The sequence below is a fragment of the Notolepis coatsorum genome (assembly GCF_963971535.1).
Source record: "Notolepis coatsorum genome assembly, chromosome: 2".
In the NCBI taxonomy this organism is placed as follows: Eukaryota; Metazoa; Chordata; class Actinopteri; order Aulopiformes; family Paralepididae; genus Notolepis; species Notolepis coatsorum.
In genome coordinates this window covers 179,131,550-179,147,369 of record NC_140166.1, presented here as the reverse complement: position 1 = coordinate 179,147,369, position 15,820 = coordinate 179,131,550, and the positions used below count along the sequence as shown (strand labels likewise).

The 15,820-nt window shown below is 44.3% G+C and overlaps 1 pseudogene across 1 annotated transcript; it reads left to right on the top strand.

Annotated features, from left to right (window-relative positions):
• The first annotated feature begins 326 nt into the window (after positions 1-326).
• LOC311223633 (hyaluronidase-4-like) lies at positions 327-14,666 on the top strand (annotated as a pseudogene). Its single transcript has 6 exons — positions 327-367; positions 5,415-5,989; positions 7,757-8,019; positions 8,403-8,492; positions 8,953-9,296; positions 14,615-14,666. The product of its transcript is annotated as a hyaluronidase-4-like (transcript).
• The last annotated feature ends 1,154 nt before the right edge of the window (positions 14,667-15,820 follow it).

The following is a 15,820-nucleotide window of genomic DNA, read 5'->3' as shown; positions in this document are numbered from 1 at the left end:
GTCAATATTCCAATGTACAGTGTACAGTGTCCCCCACCCACCAACCTCCTCCAATGTAGTTTCTACGTCAAATGTATATACTCTCTTTTCTGGACTCTTTGTATCACAAACAGTACTGTATTTGCAAATCTGGTATGTCATAAATGTATAGATGTAGCAGTACTGTCTATCTGTATGTCGTGTGTGTCATATATATGCTATGATGAATTGAAAATGGGGGACCCTGATGTAAACAAGACGAAAGTCTTTCTCTGAGCTGTACTGTACTGTACCCATTCTGCAATCTGTTAAAGTTTTCAATCAATCAAAACCGCTTAATCCACAAGATGGCGCTAGTGCGCCACCGCTCTAAGTCAATGGGGGGACTGTGAGATTTGAGTGTCCTTAAAATATATCTTAAAGTATAGCTATGGGTCTAATACACCCGTCGATTATCAGTTAGTTGCATCCAGTCAACGTGTACGAAACGGATTGTTTTTTCATCTGTACATTTCCGTTTTATAGCCTTTTGAATATGAGTATAACTTTGGGTGCCTCTGAGTAATTCCAGAAAAATACGGATAATAGCGTTTTAGTGGAATACACTAAACACGTTGTAATTTTTCACCTGATTATCGTATCTTCCTGAAATCAACGGTAGATTATCAGTATTATCCTTCCTCGTGCATACATGAAAGGAGCATTGGACCGTGGGGCTCCGCCGCAGCCTCTTCAACACACACACACACAGCCACACACACAGCCACACACACACACAGCCGCGATTGCGGTAGAAAGACATATCAGGGGTGCTCCAGTAGCACACCATGTACCGCGCTGCGTCGCGGAATACCGTGCTGCGTCACGGATCTGGTTGACTCCGAGTTCGATTCCCGGACTCGCCATCATTTGCCGAATGTCTTCCCCTGCTCTCTCTCCCGTTTCACCCTACAACTGTCGGTCATGCTTGACCAGAAAAGCGATAAACGCTAAAAAAAAAAAAATTAAGTTAAAAAAAAAAAAAAAAAAAAAAGACATCAGATCAACGATCAATATAGTTTTCTTACCTTGTGTCTGATGTAATGCAAAAGAAATAATCCAATTTTCTCATCGCCATTTGAAGTACTGGGCGCGGAGGTCCGTGCCATGTTCAACAGCATTGCATATTGAGGGGGGGGGACGGGGACTCGCAGATGCATCTGTGTATCTGCCTACCTCGCCTGAGTATTTAAACCACGCCCGCACGGCTTGGATTGTCCCAGAAAAGAAAGTAGACCATTCCCAATGGGGTGCAATACCAATTGGAAGGCGGTGGTATTTGCCCTTTTGCGAGCTCAGACCCATTCCCAACGATAACATCAGGCTGGATGGATGAAAATGAATGGCTATCGCTAATAAAAAAAATAACGATTAAAACCCGACTATAGGCCTACTCGGGTCTGGCGCTCAAGCGATGGCGAGTTAACCTGACTATCATCGTGACTGACGCTAAATGAGTTAAGAGCGGTTTTGAATGTGGGTAGGGATTCACATTTTTTTTACGGCTGTGGGTAGGGCGTTCCACGTTGTTGTGGCATAATTGCAAAACGTGTTTAGTCCCTTGTTTGTGCCGAATCTGGGTTGAACATTTGTGGAACTCCCTCTGGTGTTGTGGGCGTGGTATTCACTGACCTTTGGGAAGTATTACATGTACATGGGTACCTGAAGTGTATCTTGTAGACCAGGCCCATTGCAAGTTGCTGTACTCTTGTCATTATTATCTACTCTAAGCCATCCTAGGTAGTCAAAGTGGGCAGGGGTGAGGTGGGTTTTAGGAGTAAGGTCAAGTAGTAGTCTGACCAGTTTGTTTTGTGATATTTGTAATCTTGTTTTTAGCGCCTTTGAGGTGCTTTTGTGAGGGCTGGTGGAACCCTGCACGCTTCCCAACGAGGGGCGTGTCGAACAATGAGTTTCACGCACCTGAGAGTGGTTGGCAATCAGCTCGTGGAGAGCATAAGGATTGCCGACTGCCTTCCACTCTTTGCCAGGTCGTTCTGTACGCTACCATCTACCGCCGTTTCCTGGAGTGGGACATCGTCTTCACTCTCTATACTTCCACAGGAGCAGGGGCGTCATTTTGGTATGGCAAGGTATGGCACTCGCCTTGGCAAATAAAACATTTAAAAAAATTAATTTTTTTTTTTTTAATTTTTTTTTATGTTGATTTAGAATTTGAATGTCAACATTATGAACGAAGCTTCGAACTATTCGGTACAGCCCTAGCATGTTTTGATATTGTCAATTATCTCACTTTTACTAGGTGACTTTTACTATAGGTGACTAACTCATGCCACACAAAAAAAGGAAAATGGACATAGACGTTTTTTAATCAAAGGGCAGCAGAGACAAGTGATACAAGGACACACGGGTAAGGTCTTACAATGGCTTAGTGATTATAACAGTGCAGTTTAGCATTCAGTAACCCATACTTTTTGTGAACGTGTTTTTGATACTACATTCTGTTGAACACACACCTCAAAACCGTACCTAAGGAAAATTGGCTCAATTGCAAGAAAAATAATAGACAGTTATGATATTACATTCTGCTCAGCATAATATGTATGCAAAATATTGTGGTGCTGCTTTAGTCTGTTGCCACACATTTCTATACTAAATGCTGTTGTAGTCCTGTGTAGCTCAATGGATAGAGCATATTTGTCTCCTTTGTTCATTAATGTTACCTAAATGTCATATAAGTGAATTGTATAGAAACAACTCACCAAAAGTGACTATTGCAGAACTGATTTGACAAAAAAATTTAACAAGGGGGGGGGAAACCCCCCTTGACCCCCCCCCCCTCCCTCCCCCTTGCCTTTTACTGAAATGACGCCACTGCACAGGAGGATCCCTATGTCCTCACTCCAGACGTCATGCCATCTACATTGGGGGTCATCCCTATGTTCCCCGGGGTCTATGTTCCCCGCTTTTTCAAAAAAAAAGGGTCCTATGTTCGCCGCTCCCGAAATAAAGGTTCTATGCTCCCCGGTCCCGCCCGCTCCCGAACAAAAAAAGGGTCCTATGTTCCCCGCTGAAATAAGGGTCCTATGTTCCCCGCTGAAATAAAGGCTCTGCTGTCAGCGGCGGCGGCAACAGATTCAAGTTCATCGGGAAATGTCCGTCAGTCACTCGAGTATTTTAAAGTGTTGTGGATAGTTGAGGATGTTGGCATTATGCGTGAGTGGTCCCAGAATGACCTAATAACATTATTAGTTGAATAGTTACTGTACAGGAATTACAGGAATCATTTGAATATATGCGAGTTACGTGAATATAGCTTGCCCGGGGACACAAACCTTCAATACGCATTAACAGCTCCGTCTTTTAATACACACTTATATCGTACAGTAACGTCAAATAAGATATTGAAGGCTAAAGGATGAAGTTACAAAGGGAAAAGGGCAAAAGCAATTACTCTTTGACAATGCTAAAGCGCACAATAAAAAGAAAAGATCCAGGCGGAATTAAATATGCCATAGGAGTAGGGTTTTAAACTGACGTCAAATCGGAGCAAAACAAGCTGAATCCGCTTCAAGAAGACGCATGACATTGGATATACTAATTACAACAAGACATTAATTAATTGCATTGTTACTGTTCACATGTGTGGTGCCGTCATCGCCCGTCACAGTCATATTTAAGTAAGGATAGTTTGAATGACACTTCAGCACCAAGGCGCTGTCCACCGAAGTTACAACGAAAAAGACGTCACTCGCCACTTAAAGAAATCAAAAGCGTGTATTTAACAACCTCAAAAACGTTAAAAAACACGCTTTATATTAACTTAATAAATAAACAAAAATGAAAAATCTACTTATGTCAACGAAAATGTCCAGTAGGCCTAACTAAATAACAGATATACATCTCGGGACATTTTTCTTCTGTTGCGGCATGCGGGACAAAGGGCTAAAGAATGGGACTGTCCCACACAAATCGAGACGTTTGGTCACCCTAAAACACACACACACATACAAAATTACACATGTTGCACCATCTATCTACACCCTCACACAACTCTGTCGCTTTTTCGGGAGTAGCGGGGAACATCGGACCCTTTTTTAGTCGTGCCGTGTACGTTTGAGAACACTACCGTAATGACAGAGAAATGAAGCAAGCTGACATGGTCGGCCCTCACACAACGTCGCTTTTATATATATATATATATATATATATATATATATATATATTTTTTTTTATAAACATTTAAAAATTCGAATGTTGATTTAGAATTCGAATGCCAACGTAACAAACGTTTGGGCTCAGCCCTAATGTATGGTATATGTAATAATAAAGTATATTATATTTAGCTCCCATTTGAATAATATAGACATGTCTAAAAACATGACATTCTTTAGAAGTCGAATAAAATACATTTAACTTAAATTAAAATAAATAAAATAATAATAACTTAGCTCACCTTTCCACGGCTAAACGGTAGGCAAGGCATCTTGTTTGAGAAATGCAGGTTTCAATCATTTAACAGTTGATCTGTTCAGTCTTGTTCCAAAATGCGCAATGAGATCTTCTGAGAGAATTGTTGAATAGATGTTCTAGAATGTTTGATTATGACATACTGTGACATCACAACATAACATCATACTGTGACATCACAACATGACATCATACTGTGACATCACAAAAGGTAGAAGAGGCAGAGGTAGAAGAGGCAGAGGTTGTCATAATCACGGCGAGAGCCTCTCTTCCCTCCTGCTTCCACACCCTTATATGGGCAGCATCCGACCCCAGCATTCCCACGCTGCCAGAGGGACATCAATCAGCGCGGCTGTGAGGGATTCCCTCATCAGCAGCCCCTACTTCAACCCACGGATCCTGTCGTCCCTCGTCGCAGTGTTATCCTAACAACCTAGGTACGACGACGCACACTGCTGCCCTTTCCCTATTGCCTGCCTTGTCCTAACCTTTGTTCTCCCTGTGCCCAGGACCACCGCTCCCGAGCTACGCTGTCTCCCGAGACACCACCCACCTGGACGTCCCTGTGCTGCACGAGAGGAGTGCACCTGCTCGCACCTAGTGTACATTCCTGTACATTTCATACCTGTCTGCTTGGTGCCTATATTAAAACCAACCTAAAACGTTCCATTCTCCCTCTTCCTGTGTTCTGCTATTGGGCTCCGCCACTGCTGCCCTAACAGAGGTAGAAGAGGCAGAGGTAGAAGAGGCAGAGGTAGAAGAGGCAGAGGTAGAAGAGGCAGAAGTAGAAGAGGTAGAAGTAGAAGAGGTAGAGGAGGCAGAGGTAGAAGAGGCAGAGGTAGAGGTAGAAGAGGCAGAGCTGGGTAATACTGTGTGAAAATAAAGTTTTTGTTTATATCAGTAAGTGTATGTTAGTACTGGTATATACTGTACGGTCTCTAATCCCTACTCAGCCCTCTCTTGACCAGGACGAGAGGGGGGGGGGGGGGGCTGACGGGCCACAAGCCCTTCATCGCCGCCTGGTACGCCCCGCTGGAAGTGTGCACCATCAGGTACGACGTCACCGCCAACCTGGACCACCTGTTCCAACTCCAAGGCAGTCAGCGGTGCTTCAACACGGATCAGACCGTCAGCATCTTCAACCACGACCAGCTCGGCTACTACCCCTACTACACGAAGCAGGGCGTCCCGGTGCACGGGGGCGTGCCCCAGAACGGCAGCCTGCCCCGCCACCTCCTCAAGACCTACCAGGACTTCAACCACTCCATCCCCTCCAAGGACTTCCGCGGCCTGGCCGTCATCGACTATCAGCACTCTGAGCACTGGCGCCCGCAGTGGGAACGCAACTGGGACTCGAAGGACATCTACCACCGCGGTTCGCAGGAGCTGATCAAAAAAGCCTACGTCAACGTGACGATGGCGCAGGTGGAGGAGCTGGCGCGGCGAAGCTTCGAGAATAGCGCCAAGGCGTTCATGCAGAAGACGGTCCAGTGTGGGGCGCAACTTCGCCCCAACGCCTTGTGGGGTTTCTACCTCTACCCAAGTTCAAGTTTCTTTAATAGTTGTCATACAGAAGTACAGAATACTTTTATACAAAATGCTTCTTACTGTTACGCTCCAGAGACTGTGCAAGACAAGATAAGTATGAAATAAAATAACATAGTAAAATTAGAAGTAAAAAAATGAGGTCACAGTGTTCAGTTTAGACATATGTACAATGTTCGATGCAGAATAGACGTAGTTACCATACAATATACAATACTGTGCAGTGTACTAATATACAATACTATATAGTGCAAGGCAGGAATGGGACGAGGTGCAATTTAGGTACAATTCACAGTAGGTGTACGAGTTGTAGTGCAAATCCTTTATCAATAAATATAAAGTGTAAAGTGTGTTTGTGTGATCTAAAGTGTGGAGAGTGGGTGCTGCAGTGTGTTGTTTGTTTGAGTGAGTGTGTGCGTGTGGGTGTGTGTGCTGTGTGCATTTGATGGTTGTTGCATAGTGTTTATTGTTCGTTTAGCAGCCTGATGGCCTGGGGATAGAAGCTTCTTCTGAGTCTTTCTGTGCTCGCCTTAAGACTCCGGTATCGCTTGCCTGACCGCAGCAGTTCAAAGAGGCAGTTGTTCGGGTGGCTCGAGTCCTTAATAATTCTCTTAGCCTTCCCCTTGCACCGCTTGTTGTAAATGTTCTGGAGGGTGGGAAGCCCCCCTCCAATTGTGCGTTCGGCTGAACGTGTCACTCTTTGTAGTCTGCTACGGTCTTGTGCAGTGCTATTCCCAAACCAGGAGGTGATGTTGCCGGTCAGGATGCTCTCTATTGTACATGAGTAGAAGTTCCTAAGGATCTTCTGACTGACTTGGAACTTCCTTAGGCGCCTGAGGAAGTAGAGGCGTTGTCGTGCCTTCTTCACAACACTGTCAATGTGTGTGGTCCATGTCAAGTCCTCGGATATGTGGGCTCCGAGGTACTTGAAACTGTTCACTCTCTCAACCGGTGCCCCGTCGATGCTGAGGGGGCTGTAGTCCTTGACCCCCGACCTCCTGAAGTCCACAATCATCTCTTTTGTTTTGCTGACGTTCAGGGAGAGGCAGTTCTCCTGACACCACTGTGACAGGTTCTCTACCTCTTCCAGGTAGGCCCTTTCGTCGTTGGCAGAGATCAGGCCCACCACTACTGTGTCATCAGCAAATTTGATGATGGTGTTGTTCCGCTGTGCTACGCAGTCATGTGTGTACAGGGAGTAGAGGAGGGGGCTCAGAACACAGCCCTGGGGGGCCCCTATGTTGAGCGTGATGGATGAGGAGGTGCAGTTGCCGGCTCTTACCACCTGGGGTCTGCCCGTCAGGAAGTCCAAGACCCACTGGCAGAGGTCATAGTTCAAGCCCAGGTCCCTGAGCTTGGCTATGAGTTTGGAGGGGACTATGGTATTGAATGCTGAGCTGTAGTCGATGAACAGCATTCTCACATAGTTCCCCTGTCTCTTGTCCAGGTGTGATGCTGCTGTGTGCAGCACATGGGCTATGGCGTCCTCCGTGGACCTGTTGGGGCGATATGCAAATTGCAGAGGGTCCAGGTTGATGGGGAGGGAGGAACAGATGTAGCCCTTCACTAGCTTCTCAAAGCACTTCATGGCTATGGAGGTGAGGGCTACAGGGCGGTAGTCGTTGAGGCAAGCGGGCGTAGATTTTTTGGGTACAGGGATGATGGTGGACTTCTTCAGACAGGTGGGGATGACAGCCTGTTCCAAGGACAGGTTGAAGATGTCAGTGAATACCTGACATCTACAACTACAACTACAACCCACGCAAGGGCAACTACACGGGCTCCGGCGCCCCGCAGCAGATCCTGTTGAACGACAAGCTGCTGTGGCTGTGGAACAGCAGCACGGCGCTGTTCCCCTCCGTGTTCATCAGGAAGAGCGACACCAGCAGCATGAAGAACCGCCTCTACTCCCAGCATCGGCTCCTGGAGTCCATAAGACTCTCCTCTCCTCCCTTAGCTCCAAGGAGTACGACCTTCCCACCTACGTGTATTTGAGACTGCATGAAGGCGATGGCTTTTCTCACAACGGTAAGAGTTGATGTGAAACTGAAATACGGGCTTCTTGACTATGCATCTGAAATATACATTTTCTATTTGTATTTGTATTACTGGCAATGTGAAAAGGAATGTATTGGCTAAAAGATAAATGCCAGAGAGTGTTGGGTTGAGTGGTCTTTGAAATACAATGTTCATACAACTCCATCCACTCCATTCACCAGAGTCTCTGTACTCGCCACTAACAGCAAACAGTATTCCTTTGTTGCAATGGATGGGTATTAGTATACTCTTGTCATCCATTATAGTAGTAGCCTACACACTTGATACTGTCTGTGCCAAATGTTACTATGAGCAATCTAATATAAATAGAAATGCATTATTTAATCTTAAAACAATTCATGAATTTATTCCAGAAAGACTTGGTCTACACCATTGGTGAGAGTGCTGCCTTGGGTGCGGCTGGCTTTGTGATTTGGGGAAGCAACGATCTCACCTCATCCAGAGTAAGTGTACAGTATTTCCTATCCATACACAGAGGTGGAAAGTAACCAAGTATTTTTACTCAAGCACTGTACTTAACCTTATGTAGTGTGGTAGTGAAAGGGATAACCCTTTGTCGTGTGGCAGTGAAAGGGTTAACCTTCTGTATTGTCGCAGTGAAAGGGTTAACCCTTTGGTAGTGTGGTAGTGAAAGGTTAAAGTGAAAGTGTTAAGGTACTTGTACATCAGTATTTTCATTTTAGGTAACTTTGTACTTTTACTCCACTACATTTAAAAGGAAATATTTTACATGTATCTTTTTACTACATGTATCTGAACTGTTTGAACGGTGCGTATTATCCTAATCAGCCTGTTGATGTTTATATATATATATATATATTTAAACAGCCTGTTCTCACACAACCCCACTCTTTTCATGCCAATTTAACTTGTTTCCCCTTTCCCCCCATCGCCTGTCCACAGCCCAAATGCACCAGTGTGAAGTCCTTCCTGAGCCAACAACTGGGCCAGTACATCACCAACGTCACCCGCGCCGCCGAGGTCTGCAGCGACTTCCTGTGCCAGAGCAACGGTTGCAGCGTCCGCCGGAACGCCCACGCCCAGCATTACCTGCACCTCAGTGCAGACAGCTACCGCATCCAGCCGGCAGGGGACGGCGACTTCGTGGTCCACGGCTGGCACTCGCAGCACGAGCTCCAGCTGCTGGCGGAGAGGTTCCGCTGCCACTGCTACGAGGGACATGAGGGAGAGAAGTGCGGCGAGGTGGCGAGCGGGGCCACGCCGCTCGGCGACCGACTTCACTTGATGTCGTTGTTGTTACTCATGTCGATGTCGTTGTTGTTGTTGTTGTTGTTGTTGTTGTTGGCACTTTACATAACGTGGCGGATTGGCAGTAGAAGAGGCAGAGCTTCGGTAGAAGAGGGAGAGGTAGGAGAGGCAGAGGCAGAAGAGGCAGAGGTAGAAGAGGTAGAGAGGCAGAGGTAGAAGAGGCAGAGGTAGAAGAGGCAGAGGTAGAAGAGGTAGAGAGGCAGAGGCAGAAGAGGCAGAGGTAGAAGAGGCAGAGGTAGAGAGACAGAGGTAGAGAGGCAGAGGCAGAAGAGGCAGAGGTAGAAGAGGCAGAGGTAGAAGAGGTAGAAGAGGCAGAGGTAGAAGAGGCAGAGGTAGAAGAGGTAGAAGAGGCAGAGCTGGGTAATACTGTGTGAAAAAAAACAAATAGGGCTTTAATTCTATCTATATATTGTATTAAAAGAAATGCACACCCGAGCCACTAGAGGTCGGCAAAGTGGCATGGAATTAACACATTCAGGGCCATTTGGATCCGTCTAAAATCACTCTAGATGGCCAGCATTTCTAAACAGACTTGCATAGTCCGTGGGGCTGTTTGTAGAGCTAAATCGATACTTTATAGTATTGCTATCTGTCCATTCTCATTGTCAATTGAAACCATAAACCGTCCCTTCAAAATGGCTTAAAGAAATTATTTTTTCATCAATACGTTCTCATTTTATAGCATCTTGAATATAAGCGTTATAAGGGATTTCGGCTAGTATATTTCCTGGAAGGCGAGATACAGGCCGCTAAACTACTAACGTTAAATCCAATGGCATTTCGGATATACAGAAGCTAGAGTTAAAAATCAAACTGCATATGATCGATATGATGGTCCACCATGAATGCATTAAAAGAGGGGGGGCAGGGGACCTCGTTTCTGATTATTGATTACCAATAACCGCGTTAGCCTCAGTAGCCACATTCGCTGATCGGGTGGATGGCTATGATAACAAGCCCTGATCAGCATGTAATTTACGTGAAAAAGATCTTACCGTGGGCCGGTTGGATCCCCCAAAGGATTTCCCAGTTATCGATCGCCATCTGGTAGATCGATATGTCCATTGGCTGATGATATATTCCTTTACTGCACACTGAAATCCGCGTCCCAAAACGTATTCCAAGCTACAGGCTATAGGCATCGCTTCATGTTAGCAGAAAACTACATTGGAGGTCCAGAAAAAACAAGACAACTTCTGCCACAGGGAACACTGCATTATCGAGATAGCGCCCCTAAGAGGATCTGGCCGGTAATGCACTTTTTCTAATTCAAAGAGTAGGGTACTTCTGCAGTGCTGCTCGGTGACATCGAGTAGGTTATTACAATGGAATAAAAGCCAAAACAACCTTGCCATGGACATGTCCATGGTTGGTCCTCAACCGTTGGATCCGAAACACGGAGATCTCCGTGGTTGGCCGGGAAACGGTTAAGAGGTTCATGTTTTTTTTATTTTATTTTTTTAGCCAAGAGTAAAGACCATAACCCTATCAAAACAGTAGTCAAAGTGTATATTTTCATTTTTACCGATGTTTTATACGATTGATCGGAAATACGAATTTATAGAAAAAATGCTAATTATATCTCTTTTATCGTAAAACCGCAAGGAAATTACTAAATCCAGATTCAACCCTGCCATTGGAAAGAGGAGCATTTTCCCTATCCATAGATGTATGATTTGGCCATAATAAGGTCAAGGTCAAGTTCAAATATGAATTCATAATTAAAATCGATTATCATTTATTACTGCATCTACAAATCCTTCTGTTTAATTATCTTACCTTTATTCATTTGCTTAGATTTCTCTTACCCCGCAGATTTAACATGGTGTTATTCACCGTCAAAGATGAAAAAATAAATCATAATTTATATTATCCTTTTCTTCATTACAATTTACTCAAGCCTAGTAACAGACACAATATTTCTGACACTGGAAATACATACCCTCAGGTCCCTAGATGTTCCTAGATACCAAGAACATGCAAATTGACCTTGCAGAAGTGGAGCAATCTTTCATTTACTTAGGCATGTACCTTTAGGCGAAATCTCTGAAAATAGGGCTACCACTTAACAGGTTTTAACAGTTGATCTGTTGAGTCCTGTTCCAAAATGTGCAATGAGATCTACAGAGAGAATTGTTGAATAGATACACAAATGTTCTCTAGAATGTTTGATTATGACATCATACTGTGACATCACAACATGATTGACATCATACTGTGACATCACAACGGAACATGTTTGAGTTCCATTTGAATAATATAAATAATATGTATGGTAAGGCTGTCCCCGAAGCCTGTTTTTGGGATTCAAACTTCGTCAGGGTTCGTTTTTTAATAATTTTCTTTTAATTAAATAAAAAAAAAAAAAAATTTAATACATTTTTACATACATATAGCAAAGCAAGCAACAGCATTTCAGAGTATAGGTTTCTCCTGACAACAAGGCTATGATCTCTTGTGTGTCTCAATGATAAATACAGTTGATATATATTCACTTTTCTGACCCCCGTTCTTTGTCGAGATAGGCTGGTCCAACTAGCATAGAGACAGAGGGCCTTTTGAAACAGGTATTACAAGTCATTGATTTATTGAGAAAGGGGACGCTTCGTCACCCCTCAAAATGTTAATTGAATCAGTCTGGTTGAGTGTCTGTGTGTGTGTGGTCTTGTCAAACCGGTGTGTGTGTTTCTGTGTGTGTGTATTATAAATGTATACATTTATAAATGTATTTGTAAAATGGCCCTGTAAATTACTGCCTATTTCTGTAAGGAAGCATCATATCAAATTTGGTGGCAATACCTACAAATTAAGGTGCAAAAGTGTTTTGTGCAAAGGAAGTCATTTTGAGAAAATGGCCATTAACTTTAGTTGTAAAACTTGAAAACGTAATATTTATAGTTGCTTTTGATGATTGTTGTAAACGTTTTATGAAACTACAGTAGTTATACAGGCAAAATATCTATATTATCTAAAAGTTCAATCCAGTTCAAATCACCATTTCCAGTGGTAGTGCCTCACCTTAACACTTTCAGTGCCAGCCATAACGTTGATTAATGTCCTTGAATGCCAGCATCCACTTCAATGATAGCGTTAAAAACACATAATCTATGTTTTAAATTATGGCTATGTGTCTAATCTGCCCGTCGCTTATCAATGACTTGTTCCCTCATAAACGGCATTTATTGGAATATTCTCGAATACACTAGACACGTCGTCATTTGTCGGCCTATTTATGAATAGTTTTCAAATAAACGCTAGATTATCGATAGTATATGTGTACTTAAGCACGCTATAGAAGCGAGCTGAGAAATCGATTCTCTCATTTCCTCCACAGCACACACACACATATACACATACGGGACACTAGCCCCTTTCGTGACTTTCGGTTTGCAAGCCTGTGGCTTTTGTGACCGGAGTCACTTGCCCACCCGCCCCGATCACCCAGTAGCGAAACGACCAAGCGTCGTCAAGGGGCTCGCGGTGTGTCAAGAATACATCAGATCTGAATTTCAAAGATACCCAGCGTACAATATGGGTCTAACACAGCTTCACGATGGGGTCTGGAAGCTCGGAGTTGCTAATAAACAGTTTAAAACATTGTTACTCGACGAGTGGTATTTACAGACCGAACGTCCATCTCCGCCGTTGGTGTCACAGCGCATGCGCACCATGCCGCGTTCACGTTACTGGGAAGAAGCGGAAGAACCAGTTTCCGACTGGGAAAAACCATTCACGTCAGCCTCCTAGTGGTAATTCCCATTCCTACTAGGACATATGGGATTCTTTTATAGACCCCATATCTCCCACTTCGCGTCACGAATTGCGGAAGTATGGATGTGGGCGTTTCATCCATAGATATATATAGAGTCAAAGCGTGAAGGCTTCCTAGTTGTAGCAACGAGATGTCCTCTGGTTCTTCCGCTTCTTCCCAGTAACGTGAACGCGGCATGGTGCGCATGCGGAGATGGACGTTCGGTCTGTAAATACCACTCGTCGAGTAACAATGTTTTAAACTGTTTATTAGCAACTCCGAGCTTCCAGACCCCATCGTGAAGCTGTGTTAGACCCATATTGTACGCTGGGTATCTTTGAAATTCAGATCTGATGTATTCTTGACACACCGCGAGCCCCTTGACGACGCTTGGTCGTTTCGCTACTGGGTGATCGGGGCGGGTGGGCAAGTGACTCCGGTCACAAAAGCCACAGGCTTGCAAACCGAAAGTCACGAAAGGGGCTAACGGGACACGCTGTTATCTCAGTGAATACAGCGCTGATTATCCTAAAACTGGTAACATAGACTCCTTACCTTAGATCAGATGTTCTCCAAAAAGATGATCGCCATTCCAAATATCGATCACGTTTATTGATTGATTATTGGCTGCTGTAAATATATATTCCAGGCTGCTTTCCATCTCGCGATCACGTCCCTGTTCATCAGATCCCTCGCCAGCATAGTGGAGAGAGGAGGCTCCCCCTCCACAGATCCACCAGTATAATCGAATGACCTGCAGTTACACAGGGATAGACTATAGGGGGCGGTATTTTCCCATCGGAGCTCCTAGAGGGGCTGCTGTACCAACGGGAGACTCTGTTGATGAAATATGAATTCAGATCGCTAATAAAAAAATCAAACGACAAATTTGCGTCGGTGGCACTCAACGGGGGGCATGAAATTACGAGATAACACGTCTGTGGCACTCAAAGTGTTAATGGTTAATGTGTGTCAGAAAAGAGGTTTAGACATTTCTTTGTCAACACTTCCATATCAGCACCGGGTTAGTATATAGAGCAAAAGTCACTGAGCACACAAAAACATAATTCCATGAATGCTGAGGTCTTGAAGAGAGTCCTATACCACGAGAGGTGTAAACAACACTCGGACAAGGAGTGGCAGGAGTGCAGGTCCTTTATCTAGGTTCGGTGATTGGGTGATAGCCGGCAGGTGTGTCATCTGGCACAAGTGAGTAGGTGGATGGTGAGACGGGAACAGGAAGGGGACCATGTATGGGCCTGGGAACCTGCTGACAGACAGGGGAGAGAAAAGCCCTGTCTGTGGCTGTAACACTGCCTACTTGCTCAGATGCGTATATTCAGAGTTAATTATATTGTTTACACTGCCTAGTGCAGATTTTTACTTTTCTACTGTACTATAATTGTATTGCCTGTATTTATGTCTTCTACTATTACCTGTACCTCCTCCCCCATGCTGCTATGATGTCTGCATTTCCCCAAGGGGATCAATAAAGGAATATCCTATCTTATCTTATCTTATGTGGAGATGATCCCTGTTCTTCAGTACCTTCCTCTCCTACATCCCTATCAACACTTCATCAAGAGCCGAAGATTGATTGAAACCTTTATTTATTCTCAAAATGAATTTTTTTTACCCTCATTTACAATGTCGTCAAGATTCCAAGTTCATCAATTCAAGTACATATAAAAGGAAAAATTACATTTGGACAAAACACAGGTGGAAAGAGAAAAAACAAGAATCTAATTGAATAAAAAAAAACAGTTGCATGCTGAGGTAGGGAAGTTTGTGATAATTGAATTCAACATATAATGACTACTATGGGTACAGTATTGTGGAATAGTGTGAAATAAAATCTTTGGTGTCCATTCAAAACAGCCACACATGCAATGTTACTGTATGATGTTCAATAGCGAACACACACACACACACACAATTAGATCCTCTCCTCCCGGTTCACAACCGAATCTTCCTGTTGGCCATGTCCCGAAAAATGTCTATGACATCATTGTGGTTGATTGGAACATCCTTCTCAATTGCCAATAAAAGAAGGTCTGACAACCTCTCCTCTTTGCAGAGCCTGGAAATATGTTCGCAAACATGTTATTAGGAAGTTTTTATAAAAAAAATTGCTAACTCATCAATGGGGAGCAAAATACGACTATTTCAAAGTTGTCACAGGGACACAGAAACTTGGGTGATTGACTTCTCAAGTGGGTTACATGGGGGCAGTGGCGGCTGCTAATTTTCTGGTGAAGCAAAATTAAAAAAAATTTAAAACATCCCCCACTGTGTGTGTGGCTGGTGAGTTCAAAAATTGGGGAGGATGGGAGAGATAAAAAAAAGTTTTTAATAAAGAAGTCGGAAATTCAAGCTTTCTTTATTTTTTATTTTTTTTTATTATCTTTTTCCCCCTCCTTCTTTTTCCGATTTTTCTCCCATCCCACTGTTAGTCGTTATGCCAATTCCCAACCCCCTTCCTGGTTGTTGCGCACTTTCCCCTACTGTTGGTCCGAGAGGCCGGAGACTGTCACATGCTTTCCTCCGACGCATGTGCAGCCAGCCTGGCCGCGCAGATTCTCACTGGGAGAGTGTAACGTGTGGGAGGCCGCACTACCTCTCACCAGATCCTACCTTCGCTGAGCAGGCGCCCCGACCGAACTGTAGGGGTCGCTGTCCACAACGCCCAGGACCCACCCACGGCTCCCCTCCCCCTAACTCAGCCAAACGAGTTAGTATAGCGATCAGCCC